This window comes from Vicugna pacos, chromosome 30 (genome assembly GCF_048564905.1).
Source record: "Vicugna pacos chromosome 30, VicPac4, whole genome shotgun sequence".
NCBI lineage: Eukaryota > Metazoa > Chordata > Mammalia > Artiodactyla > Camelidae > Vicugna > Vicugna pacos.
This window is the reverse complement of record NC_133016.1, coordinates 15,886,463-15,909,223: the sequence shown is the minus strand read 5'-3', so window position 1 is coordinate 15,909,223 and position 22,761 is coordinate 15,886,463. Positions and strand designations below refer to the sequence as shown.

Genomic DNA, 22,761 nt, shown 5'->3' with positions numbered 1-22,761 from the left:
CAGCTTTCTCATATTTTATTCTTTAAAAGGGGCGTCCTAGGATTCCCAGACATCTGAGGTAGCCTTAACACAGAAAAACAGCAAAAAACAGTGGAAAAAATAACTTTGGAGGAAACAGAGCAATGAAAGGAATTGCATATGTTTTTTTAAAAAATTCTAATTAATATACTCAGAGATTAACATATTCAGAAGACATTTTAGGATGAACAAGATGATATTAAAAAGGAACAATCAGAGAATAAGAAAGAGCTCTTAGAAATATAACTATGATGGCAGAATTTTTTAAAACATCAATAGAAGTATTGGAAAATTAAGAAAATCTCCCAGGAAAAAAAATTAAAAAAAACAACAACTAGGAAGTCCAACATCTGATCAATAAAATTTCAGAAATAAAGAATAGAAAACGCAAAGAGGAGTCAGTTATCAAAAAGAAATTTAAGGAATATTCTAGGGCTTGAGTCTCCAGATTGATAGGCCCACTGAGATCCCAGCATGTTGAAGAAAAACAGACTCACCACTAAATATAACATCATGGAATTTCAGAACATCATAGGTGGAGGTTCTGGAAACTTCCAAAGAGAAAAAAAATCTACATACATAGCATTGGCAATAAGAATACCATTGAACTGGGAGAATTCACATACAAACAATGGGCAGTAAGAATAATCCTGAACTTCTCAACGATACAAAGCTCTAAGGCAAAGAAACAATGCCTTAATTTTTTTTAAAGTTATTTTCAAATTAGAATTTTATACTCAGTCAATAATCATTTTCAGAACTGCAGGATAGACCTCAAGATGAATTTTCTACGGAGTCTTTTCCAGGAAGCTGGTGAAGGATGTGATTTACCAAAACATGGGAGTAAAACTAGTTTGAGGAAGATGGGGGACCCAAGAAAAGGGAGATTTCAGTAACACCAGAGAGACACAAAGGAATGGCCAAGATGATGGGGAAAAGAGCTCCTAAGAGATGTGCAGGAGGCCCAGAGAGCAATATTCCAGGTTGGAGGAAGAGGACAAAGGTTATAGGAGGCACATTTCTAGGAAAAAAATTTAAAAAGAAAAAAAAAAAAAGGACTATTTATGCTGATGCCTCTGCAGAAAATTATGTTAAAAAGCTCTTGGAGACTGTTGGGGGGAAAAAATCAATGATAATCACATAGAACACTAAGAAAAATTTTAAAAGAGGTAATGATTAGCTTTAGGGGAAAAAAGAAATGAAATATGATCATGGTCATACTATTGTGATATTATGTAATAGGTAATCATATTTGAGTGATTTAACCAAATATTGGGAAGCTGAAACTGCACTAGTGGCAGCAGCTTAGTAAAGCAGAACTGAGTTACCTCTTGAGAGTGCGACTGAGGACTAGAGAGACGGGGCTGAGTCCTGCGTACTTTCTTTATACACATCTTAATATTACTGAAATTTTTGAACTGTGTGCATGTGTGATTTTGGTAAAAATATAACCATTTTTAAAAATTGTAATAGGACTTCCTTTTGGTACCTTCATTCACCACCTCATGAGTATGAAGGATAATTATCATTTTTTTCCTGGGTGCCTATTACATGCCAGTCCTGGTGCCGGATACTCCCCAGGCGTATTTCATCATGCACCAGGGTGCAAAGTAAATAGCGTCGTCTCCAGTTTCCACATGAGGAAACTAAGGCATTGAGAGGTTAAATTACCCATCAGAGTTTACCTAACCAGCAGATAATAAAGCTAGCATGCGGCCATCTGGTTTTAAAACCTGGGGTCTTTGAATTACCCATTGTAGTGAAATACAGCTTTACCTCTGATGATGTATCATTTTAATTTTCGTACTTGGTGCGCGTGTTACCTAAAGCCTCACATGGGATTTACGTTGGGGGGTGGGGATCACTGTTGTCCATTAGGCTGTCACTCCTTAAATTGACATTTTCAGTGAGCAGCTTACTTATCTTCCTCACTTTCCTTGTGTGCAATTTTGGATAACTCTTCATATTGTTTCTTCTGTCGCTGATCTGAGTTTCAGGGATTGCTCTCTGCTGTAACTCTGAGCTTAAAGAAATTTTTAGCACTGAATGAGAGACCTGAATGTTAGACTGAATGTTGACAGAGTTGATCTGCAAATCTGATTGCTTCGTGTCGGCTTAAGGAAAGTGCCAGCTGAAGAAGGAGAGGTGTGTCTAGAAAGTCAGTTTCTGTAGGTTGTCTAAAGAGCTAAACATTACATATAGCAGCAGCCTTGGGAGCAAAAGAGTGTGAAGCTTACTCTCTTAATGAGAATTTTGCCCTCATTCCTTTCCCTACTCATCTTCATCTGTTAATCAAGGGGTAATTATTCCAATATAGGGGTTTCATGACAGTAAAAATTATGAAAACATTAATGTCCAAAAATTTAGTGGGAAATATTTTTCTTTAAAAGACATGAAACACAGAAATGTTTACAAGCTTTTCTAAACACGTTAACCTGTATCCAGTGATTGTAGATGAGAAAGATATTTTTGGAAATTTAGTTAACAATAAAAAGAAGATAGGATTATAAGGGTTTTTTTTTTTTTAGCATCTAAGCTTAAGTGACAAAGAAATGGCTTTCCAGTTGTATAATTTGTATACTGTACCCTGAAATAACATTTGACTATCTATGGTGGATTTGCTGTTCGCCACTACAACTTGTAGAATGCAGTAATTAACTGATTCTAAATAATAAATAGCACTGGAGGATGCATAAGAAAAAAAATCCCAAGCAAAACTATGTTTGAAATGTAAAATTATTGGATGCATGAAAATATGAAAAGCGAAATTTGTACTTATTTTAGCAAATATCTCCCACAAATTTTTCAACTCTATGATTATACAAATCATAACCTATCACAAAGGAATAGAAAAATTAAACAGTTAGTGGAACCACAAAAAAAGAAAAATGATCAATTTTACAATTTTTTAAATAAATAGAGAATTGTATAGTTGTCATATAGACGAGAGGGAGTTTTATTTAACATAGTGTTATATTTGGAAAAAAGTAAAGTAGAGACTTTTAAAAATAGTGTTCCATAAGAAGTACTTTAGGGGTTGCCCAAATGCATAATTTCTTAAAAGTTCAAGTGTGTAGTTTTTTGTGTACCTTTTAAGACAATCTCAAACTTCCAAAAAATTTAAAGAACATCTTTTCCCTGAATATTTGCAAGTAAATTGCTAATAAGATATCTCCTAACCCAAGTACTTTAACGTGCAATTCTTATAAACAAGGACATTCTCCTCCAACAGTAGCAGTAAAACCATCAAATCAAGAAATTAACATACAATCATGATATACATGCAATCATAATCCTCAGACCCCATTCGAGTTCTGCCAGTTGTCCCCAAAATATTCTTTATATGTTATAGCAAAAGAATCTAGCCCAGGATCATAACAGTGTATTTGGTTGTCATGGTTTTTTTTCAGTCTCCTTCAATTGTGGAACAATTCTTCAGTCTTCCGTTGACTTTCATGACTTTGAAGCTTTTGGAGATTAGTCTGTTATTTTGTATAGTTTCTTTCAGTTTGGGTTTGTCCGATGTTTCCTTGTGATCAAATGCAGGTAAAGTGCATCTCCGGCAGGAACACCGCAGAAGCGGTGCTGTGTCATTCTCATTAACATCCTATCAGCAGACACAGGATTTCAGTTTGTCCCATTACTGGTCACGTTAACTTTGATCGCTTGATTAAGGGGGTGTCTGGCAAGCTCCTCCACTGTAAGGTTACATTTTTACCTTTGTAATTTATACGTACTTTAATATATAGTCTAAAAACATAAAAACATTTTAACGATAATAAGACACACTAGAATATGTTATAAATCAAAATTTAACTCAGAGACCATTTCAAGTCGTTGGCTTAACTCACATTTGCATTTCAGAACCTAGCGTGTTGCTCACTAACCTCCTCAGGTTCTTACAACATAATTTTGAATGACTCTCTCGAGTGTTTTTTCTTTAGCTGAGCTGAGTTTTCTGAGCTCATCTGAGATCACTCACCTATACCCCTGAGTTTAAAGAGTGTTTAACACTGAATGACAGCCTTGATGTGCTCACTGTATTTGCCTGGGAATAAAGCATCTGTATTCGTTCTCTATTGCTGGAGAACAAATTACCATAAATGTGTCCTTTTGAAACAACACACATTTATTATCACACAGTTTCCACGGATCAGGAGTCTGGGCAAGGTTTGCTGGGTCCTCTGCTCTTGGGAATATTCCAGGGGTGGACTGGGGCCAGGGTCTCAAACTGAGGCTCATTCGTTTTCCCAGCCTACGTGGTTGTTGGCAGTATTTACTCCTGGCAGCCATAGAACTCAAGGAGACTGATTTCTTCACGCTCCTCAGAAGAGTCTCTGGCTTCTGCTTCTGATCTCTAGACTCTCTTTTAAAGGATTCAACTGGTTAAGTCAGGACACCAAGGATAATCTCTCTGTTGATTGACTCAACCTAAACGCATCAGGCGCATTAATTTCACCCGCAAAACACCTTCACTTTTGCCATCTGGATTAGATACTTGAACCTCCTCAGTATTGCTTCACTGGCTGTTAAGTTTGTCACTTGGTTCTGACTCAGCTTTTTCTTTCCTCGACTTGAAGTTTTTGCATGTTTGAACACATCAAACTGTACAAGTAAAGCCACTGTTACAACATGTGTGCACCATTGTGAAATAGCTGGCAAGGCTCGGGGAAGTGCACTTCATGTGTGCTTACCACGGAGTAGAGCTGTGCAGGGACAAGAAAATGCACAGCACTTGGAGTTGTGATCCTTTCATGATAAATGATTTTAACGCTGTAAACCTTTGGTGCTTTTTGCCTGCCTTTTTGAAATGAAATCAGTTGTTTGATATTATCGGTGATTCCACTTAGAGGCACTTTTTTTTTTAACATCCTCTTAAGCTTCTGGATCAGTTTAATTGAAGAGTTTTCCATGGGCACTGATTTTTTAAAAGAAATACCATTTGAAATTCCTTATCTACATGAGTCTGGAATTCCTGAAAACTCTGTAATCCCGGCAAGAAACAGAAAGGGAAGCTGAGGTCGATATATCAGTTAAAATCATCCAACCCTGTGTTTTATTCTCTAGTTATGTCATACTTGTCAATAAGGATTTAAAAATATAAACTTGTAAAATAAACATGTGCTCATAAGTTTCTGCTTTTATCTGCAGCAGTGGCAGTGATTGAGGTGGGTGTTTTGAGTGAGATTTTGCTTGATTAAAGAGTCTATTGCTTTAAAAAAAAAAGTTTGAAAGACAGAAGAGTTTGATTAAGATCGTTTTGGGAAGTCTGGCTCTCCAGCTCATAAATGAATCTAGGAAATTCAGGAGCCTAATCAAGTAATAATGTAATTCAATTCTTTCTTTAATAAGACTTACAGAGCTTCTATATAATCTGATCATGTGTACCCACCTAGTCTGATTATAGGACTACTGACATCACTCCTTCTAAGTTTTACTGAACCGGATCAAGACCTCAAGATACAACAGCCTTTCTTGTTTTGCTGAGTAAGCCTTAAATCTGAGTAAGTAAGTTTCCCACCACTGAGATCTGACTACATGCATTTTATCAGACAAGGTCAGTTCTTTTGACTGTCAGCTAGGCTGCCTAAAGTCCATGACACAATTTTTCCAAACACAGTGGATTCCTTGGTAAATGCCTCCTAAGTGATAAAGATTTCCTCTTCCGGAATGGAGTCAGGAAAGACCTAAATCTAAATGTCCTAAAGTGCTACGTTGCCCAAGGCGTTTTCCCCCGAGTCTTATTGAGGTATAATTGAAATGTGTCAAACCTCACACATCTGGAAAGTACAGTTTGGTGCATCTTACTACATGCCACAATCAAGATAATGAACATTTCCATCATTTGCCTCTTTGTAATTCTCCTTGCCTCCACCCTTTCCCCAGAAAATCACTAATCTGCTTTCTGTTATTACAGATTAATTAACATTTTCTGAAATTAAATGGTATCACCCACTATGTGCTCTTCTTCTTGGCTTCTTTCACTTAGCTACTTATTTTAAGATTCACCCATGTTGTAGAGAACGTCAACTGTCCATTCCTTTTTATTGCTGGGTAGTATTCCACTGTCTGGATGTATCACCATTTGTTCATCCATTCGTTATTAATGGTCACTTGGGTTGTTTTCCAATTTTCAACTACTACATACAAACCTGATATGCTCTTTCACATATAGGTCTTTGTGTGGGCATATGTTTTCACTTCTCCAGCGTAAATAGCTAGGAATGGAATTGGCACATGGTAGGTGTTATGTTTCACTTCTTAAGAAACTGCCATGTCACTCTCCAAAGTCATTGTACCATTTCACATCCCCATGAACAATGTATGAGTGTCCCATTCACTCTGCATCCTCATCTACACTTGGTACTGTCAGTTTTTAGAAGTTTAGTCTTTCTAATGCAGGTGTAGTGGTTTCAAGTTACATTTCCCCAATGACTAATGATGTCAGACATCTTTTTTGGTGAGGTGTCTGTTCAGATCTTTTGCCCATTTTCTGCCGGGGTTGTCCGATGTGCTTAAAAAATAATAATAAATTCATTTTTAATTAAATTTTTAAAAGATCTTTTATGATGTACTTTTAATATGTGTATCTGGGAAAGGTTTGGCATTCAAATAACCTCATGTTGAACATTTTGGCTCAGGAAGTGATAAGCTAACCACTTTGATCTCTACCAAACTTGAGGAGACTTAAACCTTCCTCTTTGTGTAATAACCCGTACTGGACTGCTCGGTCCGGTCACGTGGTATGTTAGATGTCCTCAGCCTCTGTCTTTATGTCTTTCCAGCGAGGGCACGTGCTGCGTGTTAAAGTGTTGTTACAAGTTGGTGCCCTTCTTATCTCACATACCCTGTGGTAGACATTATGATTGGAGACACGAGGACTAGATTTGGTGCAGGTGCTACTGAAAACCTCCTTGCAGTCAATGTAGAACAAAAGAAGGGTTTTTTGGGTTTTTAAAAATTGAAGTACAGTTGAATTACAATGTGTTAGTTTCTGGTGTACAGTAAAATGATTCAGTTATGCATACATATATTTTTTCATATTCTTTTCCATTATGGTTTATTACAAGATATTGAATAGCATTCTCTGTGCTCTACAGGACCTTGTCGTTTAGCTATTTTATATACAGTGGTTTGTATCTGCTAATCCCAAGCTCCTAAAAAATATGGACCACTTCACGAATTTGCGTGTCCTTCTTGCGCAGGGGCCATGCTAATCTTCTCTGTATCATTCTAATTTTGGTATACGTGCTGCCAAAGCAAGCATGGAAAAAGGTTTTTTAGTGTTGTTTTTATGGCTGTTCTTCTAGGGAGAGAATGTCAACATAAACAGAAAGGTTTTCTCTAACTGTATCAATAAGTAAATGAGATATTGCCAGTAGAAATCTAGGGGATACTTTATAAATACCTTGTATTTGCCCTTAAGCTAAGCATTATCTATTTAAAACCAGAGAAATAAATTGAAGAACAGTTAAGCTCTCTTTGCTCGCTCCCATGCCCAGGGTCGATCCTTTGAACTCTGTAGACAGTGACCGATCTCTCCTTCCTCTAAATCTTGAATAGCTGTGTCCAAGCTGAGTTGTGTGCATAATTGGACTTTGAAATCAATACTACCTGATAAAACACAATCCAAATAAAAAGATGGAGTCACATTCAAAATAATAGCGGTTATCTATTTTTCCACGATTGCAGATGTGTGTGTATGTGCTGGGGGTGTGGGGGATGGTTGTTAAAGGATTGCTCTTACTATTTTTAATAATGAAGATTCTTCTGCCCTACTCTCCCAGGGGCTGTGTATTGACTTTCCCTCTTTTCTTTCTTCATTCTCTCTTTTCTCTTCCCCAAGGCAAGCACAGTTGTTTATTTAATTAGTGGGGAGAGCCCGACAATCCTAAGGCCGGGTGGGCTCAGCCTTTAGCTCCTTCCTGGGCCGCCTCCCCCGCGGCATTGTGGCTCACTGCGCTCCCAGGTTCTCATCACTAAGCTGGCAGGTGTGTTTGGCCTCCTGCAGGCACCGACAGGCCTCTGTTCTCTCAGAACCAGCTCCTCACCCTACTGCTACTGTGTGGAAAAGTCAGGTTGGCTGCTCACGTCTGCCTGTTTATCTTCAAGTCACGGTAGGTGGGGCAATGCGGGAGGTAGGGAAGGCCTAAGAAAAAAGCTTTTTACTTCAGACCTCGTTTGATGGCTAATAAAATTTAGAAGCAAAATGTCTTTTGTCTCCTTGGCTCTATTTCTGAGTTAGTATGATCTGAAGGGGATTTGAGCTACAGACTTTTGTGTGTGTGTGTGTGTGTGTGTGTGTGTGTGTGTGTGTGTGTATTTTACTGAAGCGTAGTCAGTTTACAATGTTGTGTCAATTTCTGGTGTACAGCATGATGCTTCAGCCATACATGAGAGCTATGGACTTTAATTTAAAAAAAAAACAAAACCAGCTTGGATTGACTGAGGTAAATGTGTGGCTCCATCCTATCCCCTTCATGGAAGCACTGCCCAGTTCAGAGGACACATGCATGTTTGTGGCCAGCTCTGTTTTTGCCTTCCCCAGCCTCTCTGTATATGCCTTCATGACCAGACTCTCTTCTCTCTCCCTTAATGCCTAAGTATTGAGATAGATACCTTGTAAAAAATCTAGGTATTACGCGAGCATTTGCTGAGACTTGCAGAAAACAAATAAAGAAAAGCATAATTTGAAGGACAACAACAGCAAATTCTAAAGTAGAAAGGATTCGGAAAGCATTAAATAGAGTTATAGCCTGATAACATGAGGGTAACTTGAGAATCTACTTCAGCAATTTTTCCTGAATAATGCATAAAGGTGACTCAGGAAGGGGGTGACTTACTGAAGCGAATATTTAATGTCAGCAAATCTGGTGTGTTTCTAAAGCAGATGCCTTCTACTTTTATTTACTGAGTTAAAAACACGGATCATATTTTTATGGCGTGTGTTTTTCTCTTCATGCTGTATATTCTTTATGCTCAGGATCATAATGGTGGTTTTGCCAAATGCAGGGCTTTTTAGGAACCCAACATCTATAATTGCCATGTTGCTTTTATATTTGGGGGGTGGTGTCACATTACATTACATTAAAAAAGAAAAATGAAACGCACTGATTGAAAATCATGGGCTTTCAAATTCTGTTATTGATGTTTCTTTCCGATACCAAAAGACAGATCGGTAACAACCTAAAACTGACATCATCCTTCTCATGTTTAAACTTCCAGGATCAGTGAGTCAGAGGCACAGTCTGGGTGAGTTTCTCTGAGAGAGAATTCAGTGATTTTCAGTTCTGTTAATATGAACTTATTATCTGTAAAAATATGCATAAAATCTTGGATCTTACTGTTCAAACCTTCGCTGAGAACCGTGAAATAACTCTGATGCATGAGAGTACAGAAATGTTGCCCTGACAGAAATTTTGGGGGCATTCTCAGCGCTAATATCCTAAGACAATTGCTCTGAACTTTGTAGGCTGCAGCCTTTTCTCTGATTGAAATCTAGGCATGACTTCCCCTATAATTCACTGGAATAAGAAGTTTGATTTCAATAGAATACACAGTGAAGACTTCTGTTCTCAGAACAGAATTCTTCTTAGATTTGTGAGCTTCAAACCTCGTCTCCCTTCTTATCTTTTTAGAAATTCTACGAGGGACATTCTGTTTGAATGGACACAGAGCAGAGTCAATCCGGTGTCTAGGGGGATATCCCTTCAACATTTATCACTAAAAACAAATTAATCTGTCACTTAGTTTAATCTAAAAATCATGCTAGTCGCCTCTTTAATAATTGCAGGTCGAAATTTTTAGAACAATATTGAATTGAGCTTTAGGCAGAACTATCCCACTGTTAACCTGTCATCCTGTGTTTGCTTGTTTGTACCGAAATCTGTTGAAAAACAATGATTATTGACAATTTATAGGGGCCATTTATTGACCTTGAACTGAGGGTTAATCTGCTCAACCTTAACATAGATCCTAGTTGCAGATACTTTGATGAAGCTTGAACCTCAGTGAGCAAGAATGATTTCTTAACAGATATTGCAAATAATCTCAAGTAAAATTCTGTCACCTATAATCTTCGTGAGTTTTCTTTAAATTCTCTTTCTAAACTTGTATTTTTTTTTATACTCTGCACATTTAGTGCTTTAAATATTTGGCAAAAAAAAAAAAATTGGGGGATTTGGGATTGTGTTCTTTACAACATCAAGGCGTAAACTTGAGCAACCTGAGAGGTTGACTCCGTCTCGGAAGACAGTTTACTGAGATTGAAAAAACACTGGTTTGGGAACCAGGAAGCCTGGCTCTGCCAAACTGTGGACAAGTTATTTAATCTTTCTGGCCATTCATGTCCTCGTCTGCAAGATGACCCAGTCATTTTAGTCTATGATCCTTTCTGTTTCTGAATATTTAAAGATATACTGTTTTAAAATACTCTGGCAGTTCTCATAAAGCCCTTTCCCATACATCTTATCATTCTGTCCTCAAAAGAAGCCTAAAGTGGATAAGGCTGGTCTTAACAGATAGAGAAGCTGGATATCATTTTAACTTTGGTAACTAAGATAGTGGGAAATTAGGTGATTGGCAAAGATTACTCTCTGATAAGTGACAGAGCTGGAACAAGAACTCAGGTCTTCTGACCACAGTGAATGCCTGCAAAGACCACGAAAAGATGCAAGAGACAGTATAACTACGTGGAATCATTAATTATGTGCACCAATTTTTGATATGAATATGGGGTAATTACGAGGGATTGAAAGATAACAGCTGAGCTCTGGGTGGGTCAGTCTGAGGCTGCAGTGTGGAAAAAAGTTACGATGCAGTTATGGCCACTCCTTACCAGAAATGTACAGATAAGCTGCAGGCAGTAGGGGACAAAGCCATGAGGAAAGTCAAGGAAGTGGCAAGCTCTCACTACTCAGCTAGGTAAAATAGGAGAACTCATGGGCTGAAAACATTTGAAAAGCAATAGCATACGGAAAACATAAGGTATGTTGAAAAGAATTAAAACTAGGAAAGGATATAAACTTGATGGTTAGATTGCAATAAAAAATGTTTGTGACTGCAAAATTATATGCCAAAATGAGTGATAGAATTTAGGAAATGCACATTGAAATATGAAGGGGTAAAGGGCATGATGCAGGGAACCTTCTCCCAAATAGTTCAGGGGAAAAAAAGTATGTGCGTAGCTCAAACCAGAATGCTTTCTGCTTTCTTTTGCTGTCTGACACAATTATTCCTGATTGGGAAGTAAAATCGCCCCCCCCCCCAGTTCCATAAGGATATGGGAGATCAACAAAGATGATAGACAGAAGGTACCAGCGATGTTTACATCCTGGCACGAGGCCCCTTTCATGAGAGTGATGTGCTAAGCTCCTGTTTGGCTCACGGTTCCCCTGAAGATCAACTGAGCTGATGAATGAGAAAGTACTGGGTAACGACAATGAGAAAATAAAAGTGAAAGCATTCCTGAACTGTGGCAATGTAACTATAATGTAGACACAATTGTTCCTATTAAGCTAAAAGAAAGCCAAGGTTACCACTGAAAAAGAACCATCAAAGTGGTAGACTTGTTTTTTTATACTATAAGCACATAATAGACACTTCTTCAGAGACACAAAGCATTGAAGAGACCTATTTTGTGTGTGGCTGGAGTATCTACAAATCTGAGAATTATCCTATTCATTTCTTTTCAAACATTAAATTCATTTGCTGTTTTAATGAAAGCATTCCAGCTAAAATATTCAGTGCAGCAGCCAGGCTTTTCCACTGTTCCCTGAGTGCACCCCCAAAGTTTAAAACTTAGTCTTCATTTTCATTTGTCATGTACTAACATGTGCTGTGCACCTTAACTGCAGGCGATTACTGAAAGTGTCTTTGAGGCAGTAAGACAGGTTGTACCTAATTCTCCTCCTCGGACTCTGCAGAATTCAATGGTAAGCTCTGAAAGTAAAAAGAAAAGAAAAAAAAGAAAGAAAGAAAGAAAGAAAAAGGAACCCAAAACCTTTTAATAAAACCTTCCCCCAGTTTTTATTCAAGCTGCAACCAGTTCAGTTATAAGATGTAGGCTTCTCCTGCTACCAACAATTGCTAAAAATAGTGAAAGCTGTGTAAGAAACTGTCAGTGAGGCACGTGTGAGAAAGTCTGAAATAATCCCTAAAAGAGACTGAAAAATGGGAACCGTCTGCTCCCTGCCTGCGGCAGAGTGCGGGAGCAAAGGCCAGAAAGTGAAATTCTCAGCTACCTTTTGCAGGGAGTCTGATGTTCAGCCCATGCATTTGTTGATTTATTTATGCCTTTGCACCATACAGGAATTGAAAGTGTACCTGATGGGCTTAACCCAGCAGTAAGAAATGGTGGTGACACTCAGTGAACCTCAGCTCAATTGAATTATTGGTACAACAACTATAATGAGAAAGAAAGACTCTAGCATTTCCTGAACCCTGACTCGGCGACAAGGCCAGCACTTAACCAACTTTAAAGGGCATGTGAATCATCCAGCCCATTTTCTTAACAAGCATGTTCAGACGGTCTGGGGCAGGGCCTGAGATTCTGCATTTTTGAACAAGTTCTCAGTGACTGCTAGGTCCTGGTCCCCAGACCACAGTTTGAGTAGCAAGAGCCTAGATCCTTCATATGTAATATTGACAATAAATTTGAGAGATTGATCATATGATTACCTTTTAAAGCAGACGTTGAAGGAGAGATTAAAAAACTCATAAGTGAGGAAATCTGAATTTGACTAATAGCAGAGTTTCTATTCTTTCTGTATTAACTCCTGGTAGGAGTAACACATGCTTTATTTTATTTTTAAAAATTTGTGTCTCAAATATGCCTGGTCACAGGTGACATTTGTCTACAATTCAGATCCTCAGGCCCCACTGCAAACTATTAAATTGAAATTTCCAGATGACGTGCCTAGGAAAAGGTATTTTAAACTGGTACCTAGATGATTCTTGAGACCAGGAAGGTTTAGGAAACAATGATTATCTAGTTGACACTGTCGTTTTGGAACTTGTAAGGAGTGTTGGTGTTCTCTGTTTATTCAAGAGCTTGAGCAGAGTACTGTCTGCTCAGAACGATTAATGCATTTCAATTTCACTGAGAAGGGCTCTGGGGCACACAGAAGGAAACTTGCTGGTTTCATGATGTAAGGGATAGGTTTAAACCTGTATCTTATAACAGGGTGCTAAAGTCGAGCATTTAATTATGTCACTCTTAATTGTAAGGTGAAAGCTACAACGGCCACAAAGTTTTCTTTCCCTCTTTATCAAGTAAATGATCTTCGTCTACCAATCCAATTACAGAGCATCAGAATTCTAGAATAAAAGCTCCTCGGAGTAATATTTCCCATATCCAAAGTACATAATTTTTTTTTTAGTAGAAACTCTCAGTGAGATCAGAGTAGGACTGGTTATTTATCTCTGCTTTGCAAAGTTTGTTTTGTGCCAAGGAGATTACTCATAAATTTCTCACTATAGTTCTGAACCCATAAATGAAGGGCCAAAGGTAGATTTTTTAAGTAAACATTGAGTTACTTCTTTTAGATCACTAATTTTTTTTTCTGGCTTTTAAGAAACACATTTTAGAGTGCTGCAATACTATATGTTATTAAAAGGCCCTCTAAGATGTTGACACATTAAGTTAATGTACTTATGAAACATACAATTTATCAGCTTGATACATTCTGCTATTAATGGAACCTAGTAACAGTAACTGGAAGACTTGGAATTTTCTTATATATTTCTACATTTTGAAGAAAATCTAATTATGTATGACCAATTTTCAAAGGAAATATCACATTTTCTTTTAAAATTGACAGGATGTTTTAAATATGTCAAAAAAAAAAAACCAGACTAAACTTGTATACTGAATCTCACTATGACACAATTCACTAAGGTTAGAATTTATTGCAGGGTAGTTCAACCAATACAAGTATTAGTCATTTGCAGATGGCTCAGTCTGAATTTGAAGCCTAGACTGGGCCAGTTATGTCACTTTTCTGAACCTCCATTCCCTCTTCTGTGAAATAGGGACACTTCCTTGCTGAGTTATGTAGACTAGAGTTAGAGGAATGAGTTAGGCTAGAGGTAGAAGAATAGGCAGGCAAGTGGTAAGTGATGAATGGATGTAATAGTAAGACAGGGTATGATTTCTGAACTGCCAAAAGGACCTCCTTTTCATGATGATCACTTTTAAAGTAATCTCAAAGAAGGAATTCCTCTATTACCCATTTAACAAAGTTCCTGTGTATTTGCTTCCTCCTTTGGACTACAGTGAAGTTGTCTATATTTTACTTATTCAAATTCAACTATATGCTCTAGACAAGAAAGAAAAAAAATGGAAAGAGGAAAAAAATCCAAGTTAAAAATTTTCTAGACAATTCAACCCAAAGTTCCACCCAATGAGCATAAATATTCTGTATAAATAAACTTAAAATGTGACTCTCTCAACTGGTCCTGCTTTCCACAGGCCTCTCAAAACATGAAAATTTCGCTGTACAAAGTTTAATCCTAGGATCTTGGAATACACACTTGCGTACAAAATATTCGTACAGCCCAAGCCAGCAACTGCACTTTATCTGCCGCTTGACAGAAGAAACACTGGCATGTTTCAAAGCTGGAGGGTAAACTGGCTGTATTAGAACTATTGAGAAATACTGTCTCTCTTTGAAGTAACAACTTCCTGAGGAATTTTCCAATGTCATGGTTAAAAATCTTTTCATTTTGAAATAATTTTAGGCTTAAACAGAAGTTGCAAAAAGTGGCAAATATAGTGCAGAAAGCTGTTGTCTATCCTTCACCCAGTTTCTCTATGTTAATAACTTTCAACACCATGGTATAAGTATCAAAATGTGATATCAAAACATGATGTAAGTATCAAAAGCAGAAGATAAACATGGGCATAAAGTGCTTAACCAAACTACAAAGCTTAGTCAGATGTTGCCAGATTTTCTCCAATGTCCTTTTTCTGTCCCAGAATCTGACCTAGGATGGTACCTTTTATTTATTCCATTATCTTAGTCTCCTCCAAACTGTGATAATTCCACATCTTTCCTTATCTTTCATGACTTTGATCTGTGACTCCATGAAGGTAAAGAAAAACAATTCAGGTCAACATTTTAAAAAATGTCTTAAGTAGGTATCAATTTCTTAGCTAATTCCATGTAAATCCTAAACCAGGATGTTTTCTACAGTGAATTATTTATCAACGTATTGCGCAAGTGACTGTAGCAGATGCCATTCACTGGAATGAATATAGCTACCCAAGTGACAGCAAAAAGGACAAACTGTTCTTCTTGCTTTTGGATAGTGACTATTTTAGAGTAGGAGCCACTTCAGACACTGGTGGAAGAATTTGTTGTGATTCTCTGTGTCTAACGCCTCAGAGGGACTGGGGATTCAGCAGTTTTGACTTCAGGTGTTCGTTACCATTGATTGCTCAATAATCTTCCTGGCTTTATTCAAAAGAAAAATAAGCTAAGACGTATAGGCAAGTAAGAATCATGTCATGCGGAAACTTTTGTAAGCAGTGATAATTTTAACAGCAGTAACGATCTGTTTGGTGCCAGTATAAGCAACAATATCCTTCAGTTATAAACATTAAATGGGAATTAACTGCAAAGACAGTGTCTTTTAAGGATTTTGAAGGACGGTAACAGAAGTGGAAAGTAATAGTTGGGACTTAGGAGATTTTGAAATTTTGTAAGCATAATTCAAAGGACAGTAGTTGTCAGTTTCTCTCTCTATATACACGTTAACTAACAAAAAGATAGATTTATCATTGCACTTTTGAATATCAGAAGCAATATATAAGTTTCTTTCCACAACCTTAGTGAGGTACAATTGCAAATAAAAATTGTATATATTTAGGTTGTGCAATGTGATAATTTAGTAAACATACATTATGTAAAATATGTAAAATAATTATCATGATCAAGTTAATTAACACATCTATTACCTCACATAGTTACCTTTGTGCATGTGTGTGTGTTTATGAGTCTGGGGGACTTTCTGTTTTCAGTGTTTTGTTCTTTTATGTCTAAGATTTGAAAAAAAATATTGCAGTTTATTTAGATTCTGGTTTGTGATTACCTATTTTTTAAATAAACTTTTTATTTTGGAATAAATTTATGTTTATAGACAAGTTGCAAAGATAATAGAGTTCTCACATAACCCTCACCAGTTTCTGCTGTTAACATCTTGCATTACCATGATATTTTGGCTAAAACTAAGAAGCCAGCATTGATACAATTCTATAAACTTGAGATTTTATTTGGATTTCACCAGTTTTCCCATTCATATCCTCTTTCTGTTCTAGGATCCATCCAATCCAGGATGCCACATTGTATTCAGTTGTTGTGTCATCTTCAACTCTTTCAAACTGTGACATTTCCTTTTATCTTGTCTTTTGTGATACTGACACTTTTGATGAAATCAGTTAACTGTTTTGTAAAACGCTTCTCGGTTTGGGCTTGTCTGAGGTTTTCGTGTGATTACATTACATGATATGCATTTTTGGCAAGAACTCCACAGAAGCGATGCTGTGCCTTTCTGAATGCATCCTGTCAGGGATGTATGCTATCCGCACGATCTTCTGATTAAGGTAGTGGTTGCCAGGTTTCTCCACTGTAAGTTACCATTCCTCCCTTCCCATCCTCTGTTCTTCGGAAGCAAGTCACCGTCCAGTCCACTTGTAAGAGGGGGAAGATTAAACTCCACCTCCTGGAGGAGGGCTTATCTCCATATATTATTAGGAATTCTTCTACAAGGAAAATTTGTCTATACAGGACTTTTAAAATCTAATATTAAATTATCCAATTGATGTTGAAATAATGCTATTCATTTATTGCACACGTTTTTGGTAGATACCAAAAAGGACAACACATGCTAGGTCCCTACCCTAATATAATTTATATTTTAGTAAGAGAGATAAAGAACGAGTAAACAGCAAGCAAAAAGTTATGTATTGGGATAAGTGATAAATGATAGTCAGCATGTTGTGAGAGAATGTGGTAATTCTGGGGAAGGCCACCTGAGAGAGTGTGGTTTGGAAAAGTCAGAGATGTTGACATTTGACTTGAGAACTGGAGAAAGAGAACAAGCCAGTTCTACGAAAAACCTTGCAAACAATACAGTGGTCTGCCGGCAGGAAATGGTTCTATGATCTTTAATTTCATGTATCAACTTGATTGGGCCATGGGGGGCCCAGGTGTTTGGTTCAACATTATTCTGGGTGTGTCTGCGAGGATGTGTCTGGATGAGATTAAGACTGGAATCGGCAGACTGAGCGAAGCAGACGGGGATGGGCCTGCTTCAGTCTGCTGAAGGCTTGACTAGAAACAAAAGGCTGAATATGGGAGAATTTGCTCTTTCTGCCTCACTGGGTCAGAGCTGGGACACTGGTCTCCTGCTTTCAGGCGAGGACTTGAACTGGAATTTACACCATTGGTTCTGCTGGTTTTCGGGCCTGTGGGCTTAGACTGGAAGTATCGTCAGTTCTCCTGGGTCTCCAGCTTGCTGACTGTGGACTAATATATGTCCCCAGAACAGAAAGGGGGCTGGTCTGTCCCAAACATAAGCAAAAAAGATAAACTGCTATGAGAGGATGTAGGGAAGAAAAGTGGTAAACGGCTATAATGCTTGAGGACCAGGGCGAAAAAGGCATTTGAATTTTACTCTAAAGGTTGCAGGAAGCCTTTGAAAGATTCTTAGCAGGAAACTTATGTATTGCATTATTAAAACATCATTCTAGGGCCCACAGATGGTAAAGAGCAGATGTTCCGAGGCCACTGCTGTGGGCTGAGTGGGCAATGACTGTGTGTGAGCTGCCCTGCGCTGTGCTGGGTCAGTGCCGATGCATCGAAGTGGAGGGGTCTGAGAGATTGTCTGGAAGTAAAGCCCACAGGACTCGTATATCACAGTGTGCTTTCAAATGATTTTCATTAATTTAGAAAGATAACAATAGCAACCTTACAGAATTTTAAGAGGTTAGATTTGGCTGGGATCAAACTCCCGAAGAAGGGCACAGCGAGAGATGTACAACGATGTTCACTGCAGCAAAAAATCAGAAATAAGTGTCCATAAATACGGAATTGGTAAAACAGCGCATCCATTAAAAAGAATGCAGTAGATTTTTGTGCGTGGAAAAGAAATGATGTTCAAGAGATACTAAGTGAAAAAACATGGTACAGAAGAGTCTGTGTAGTACAATCCCAATGATGCGAGTTAGAAATGATTACCGCTATGTCAAGTATCATAAGAAAAAGTCTGATGAAGTATATCGATATATATTAACAGTGGTTAACTCTGTTAACAGCGGTGATGTCACAGTGCAGTGGAGATTATGGGAGATTTTTACATTATGCCTTATTACCGTTCTGTCTTACTAAAATATCTTAAATAATGGATGAAAAGAAAAAAAATGTTAAATCAGAGGCACAAGCAGTACTTTTAGGATTAATAGGTACTTTAATCAAATCTTTGAATCAACGTTAAGAAATAAGTCCTATAAATAAAAATATTATTTGCCAGGGGGGACGTTATAGCTCATGTGGTAGAGTACATGCTTAGCATGAACAAGGTCCTGGGTTCAACCCCCAGTGCCTCCTTCAAAATTAAATAAATAAATAAACCTAATTACCTTCCCCACAAAAAAACCTAAATAAAATCACTCTTCAAAAAATAAAAAAATTAATTAAAAAAAAGTATTTGCCTTTTTAAAGAATTTGGATTACACTCAAACCAGGACAATGGAGACTATTATTAATTAAATTGAAACTATTAACATTTCCAAAATGATGTTGAGACCATGTTTATTCATTTCCTTCAAATTAATATCAAAAACAAATATGTATACAAAGATTTTTCTGTCATTCATTCAGGCAATGCACCTCACAATGGTTTTGTGGTTTAATAAAGAAACAGATACAGAAATTTATTTGCAAAATTAAACAAAAGCTTTCTTTTTAAGTTGTGCTTTATGAAAAGACTATAAAAGCTTGGTTATCTCTGAGCAGCAGATTATGGATTTTTTCTTTTTACCTCCTTTTTATATTTTCCAAATTCTCCGTAATAATCACGAACTACTTTTGCCATCAGAAAAAGAAGTTTTAAAAACAAAATGTCTAATTAAAATTAGGTGTCTATAAATCTAACACAGTGTACCTGATCAATGTCTATCTGCTTGCACTTTCTATATGACATCAAGAAGTTCTCTTTTTGTCAATGACTGAAGCTTGCAGACTTTATTTACAAACTGGGACCAATGACTTTTATCGTGATCACATTGGTCCCCACCTCTCTCTGTCCAAAATGACAAGGCAAAATCTACTGAGCACACCCTGAGAAGCTACTTTTTAAATGTCATTGCTAAAATGACTATTCAGTCCTTTCTTCAGACTTCTACAGAACCACAAAGGTCAAAGCAAAGAGAAGCTGACTGTTAGAAAAACTCCAGCTTCTTACACCTTCTCTTAGCCACAATCAAATGGTATGCAGCGAATATTTTTAGGTCACACTGAGAAAGCTTGAAACTGCAGGTTTGGTGTATAATGTAACGTGCAAAAAGAGAGAGAGAGGAGGGTTTCTTTATGACAATTGAAAATTTTATGCAAGAGGTGTGAGGTCCTTGGATGAGTATTATTTAGGAAATACTGCACAACATGCACATTGTACAACAGCATAAAAATAATGACAGCTTGCCTTCAATCATCTGAAGCCTTTCTGGTTTTAGCTTCCAAGCCATGTAAATTATTTCTGACTCACTGGCCTTTTTCACCCTAAGGGACAACTCACAAACTCATAAAAGTGTGAATATTTTTCTTAAATCTCTTTCCTAGCACATGCATGCATTTGCTGTTTAGCCTCAGAATGTAAATTTCCCACAGTGGAGAGCAACTAAATAATGCTTGTCTCCCTCTCTCATATCCTCCTTTCTCTAAAAATGTCCTATTTATAATTTAAAAAGCACATAACGGAAGACCAATTCTACATATTAGTTTACAACTGGGGACCTTAAGCTGAGGAGGGATCTGGGAGAAGGACAATGTAAACACTCCTGGGCCAGAGGGCACCAGGCTTGGCCCATCTGACCCTTTAGGCTGATAACTTCAGTGTGAAGGGCTGTCCTGTGCATTACAGGATGTTCAACAGTAGCCCTGGCCTCTACCCATTGCAGGCCAGCAGTGCAGAGCTACATCTCCCCAGATGTGACCACCACAAGTACCTCCAAGATACTGCCAGGTTATCTCCCAGGGACAATATCTTGCACCCCTGCACTAGGCCAAAGACTACAAAACCAGGCCTTTTGTGCCTCGCCAGTTCAGATAGTTCATTTGACCCTGTGATCAACCTCTACTTACCTAGCCACCAACCACATCAACTACAGACATTCATAAACAACCTCACACTTTTCACATAAAGCCCTTGAACATCCTCTAGAGTCCTTCCTCTGAACCATATATGGCTAATTTGGCTAGGAGAAAAGAAGCAGGCACTGGCAAATTTCCCAGCCTTCCCTGACATGGGTGTTTATGGTTACCACTTTTAATGCATGCTAATTTCATAATGTCTTGACTTCTGAAGCTTGTAAATGCCCTCAGTTTCTTTATCCACTACCCACACTCTGCTACCCCATGCTCCCCAACAAATATTGTTTCAACCATAATTTTCTTTGGATTAAATACTTAGTCTGCCTTGCAATTGCTTTCCTCATTTGGCACTTAAATATACAACTATAATGTATGCTTAAAATATTTATTTCCTGAAATTCTCCAAGATTGGAGCCAATTAATTAAAACTAGGGGAGGAGAGACAGAATTAAAAGAAATGCTTTCCCTAATTCATCCCACAACAAAGTAACATATTAGTTCATATAAATTTTATTTTTATGCCTCCTAGTATATCTAAGTTGTCTGGTGTTTGAAGCACCAAGGAAAATGGGCAGAGGGAGTGGTTTCCTCTATGGAAGAAACATTCTTAATGAATTCTTCTCTATTGAAAACTCTGGCAAGTGGATTTACCACTACTAGATTCACAATCTTGAGTAAGCATCTTAGTTTCTGCTGGCCTGTTTCATCTTTGGTAAAATGAGAATGATGATACCTGCCCTCTAAGGCATATGGAATAACCTACTCTGCTTTAAGACTGAAACTTGTGTCTGACATACATGTGTTTTATAAGTTTCATTTTCTATGCCACTTCCCTCCTTTGTTCTGAGCACTGGCTAGGAAATTTTTGAGGTCCAGGGCAACAGGGAAATGATGGCTTCCTTGTTCAAAAATTATTAAGAATTTCAAGACAGCAACAGCAGAACATTAAACCAAGTGAGAAGCCCTTCTAAGTGTGAGGCTCTGTGTTACTGCACAGAGTCAGCCCTGCTTGCTCCCCTAGGGATTTCAAGTTTCCATTTGTCTATTTTTCTACTAAATTAAAAGCCACTTTTCAACTTGACAATTGACAGGGAAATAAGTTCAGCTAACTAGAGGACCTGATTATGTGTGTTGTTTTTCAACACCAGTTCACTTTTAGTCAAGCTGTTGAACATTAGCAAGCTTACGTCTCTTATAAAGGAACTGTTTTAATTGGCTATGGTATTTCCTTGGTTTGTATCATTCTCAAAATGGGGGGAATTAAACCAAAACACCTTAGTTGTCTACAAGTAATTGAACCCTTGATGACAGCCAAAGAGACACTTAATTCAAAAGCACTTAATCAAAATTTACCTAACAGCATTCACAAAGAAAGCAGCATAGCTTTAAATTGGCGTTTTAGATTTTAGACTGGAGACTTCCAGGGAACAGGTCCAACAGTAAAATACTCAAAGAGGAAGACTTGGTCTCCAAATCACTGAGTCTCAGCTCTGCCTGTATTCCTTCTTCTTTACAGAAATATCAGCATGTGCTTTAATGGGTTTCCCAGTTTTCCTGTCCAATTTGTAAGAGCAGAATCCTGCATAAAACCCAAAATATTTGTGTGAATATATATATATATACAGACACAGAGAAATTTCTAAATTTTCTCTATTGGAAGAAATACACACACACACACACACACACACACACACACACACAGAGGCACGCAAGGCATCTCAACAGAAGACAAAAGAAAATGAACACTTACTGAGCACCTTTGATATTTCCATGTACCTGGTGTTTAATAAACACCGGAGTATTAAAGCGTATGTTACTTCTCATTCATTCATTTAATCTGAAGACACTCAACACAATTTTTCCTTCCTTCCTTCCTTCTTTCCTCCTTTCTCTCTCCATTTTTTTTTTTTTTTTTTTTTTTTTTACAGTGAAGAAACAGGCTCGGATCCGTTATTTAACCTGCCCAAAGTCACAGTTAGCATTGGAGATTTTACCTGACTCACAAGCTCATGTATCGAAATCCTATTCAATTTAGACGATTAAAAATTCACGGGTCCAATCTGTCATAGTCTCTTTGAATCAAACAAAAAACAAACAAACAAAATGCAGCAAACTTTAACGTACTTGCTAATCATACTAGTTTCCACGGTCGCCTTGCTCTTACCCTAATTTCTACCCTTTCCCTCACTCCCACAAATCATTCAGCGTCTAAGGGAACGATTTTGCTACCAGTTGATCAGAAGAACAGGCGGCCTTCTGAGTAAACGTGAAAGGTGAACATTTGTGGTGTGAGATTAATTGAAGACCTCAAGATAAAAAATGAGCTGTTGGGACGACAGCTCCTCGTTCCCTGCCCCGCCTGGGCGGAGAGAAC

At 37.7% G+C, this 22,761-nt stretch overlaps 1 long non-coding RNA gene and 1 other non-coding gene across 2 annotated transcripts; both read right to left on the bottom strand.

Annotated features, from left to right (window-relative positions):
* Nucleotides 1–7,178: 7,178 nt before the first annotated feature.
* LOC116286092 (U6 spliceosomal RNA) lies at nt 7,179–7,281 on the bottom strand. Its single transcript, XR_004195853.2, has one exon. It is a non-coding gene; the product is annotated as a U6 spliceosomal RNA (small nuclear RNA).
* Nucleotides 7,282–21,714: 14,433 nt separating this feature from the next.
* Nucleotides 21,715–22,750, bottom strand: LOC140690441 (uncharacterized). Its single transcript, XR_012065708.1, has 2 exons — nt 22,382–22,750; nt 21,715–21,966 (listed from the first exon to the last, which is right to left on the bottom strand). It is a non-coding gene; the product is annotated as an uncharacterized lncRNA (long non-coding RNA).
* Nucleotides 22,751–22,761: the final 11 nt, after the last annotated feature.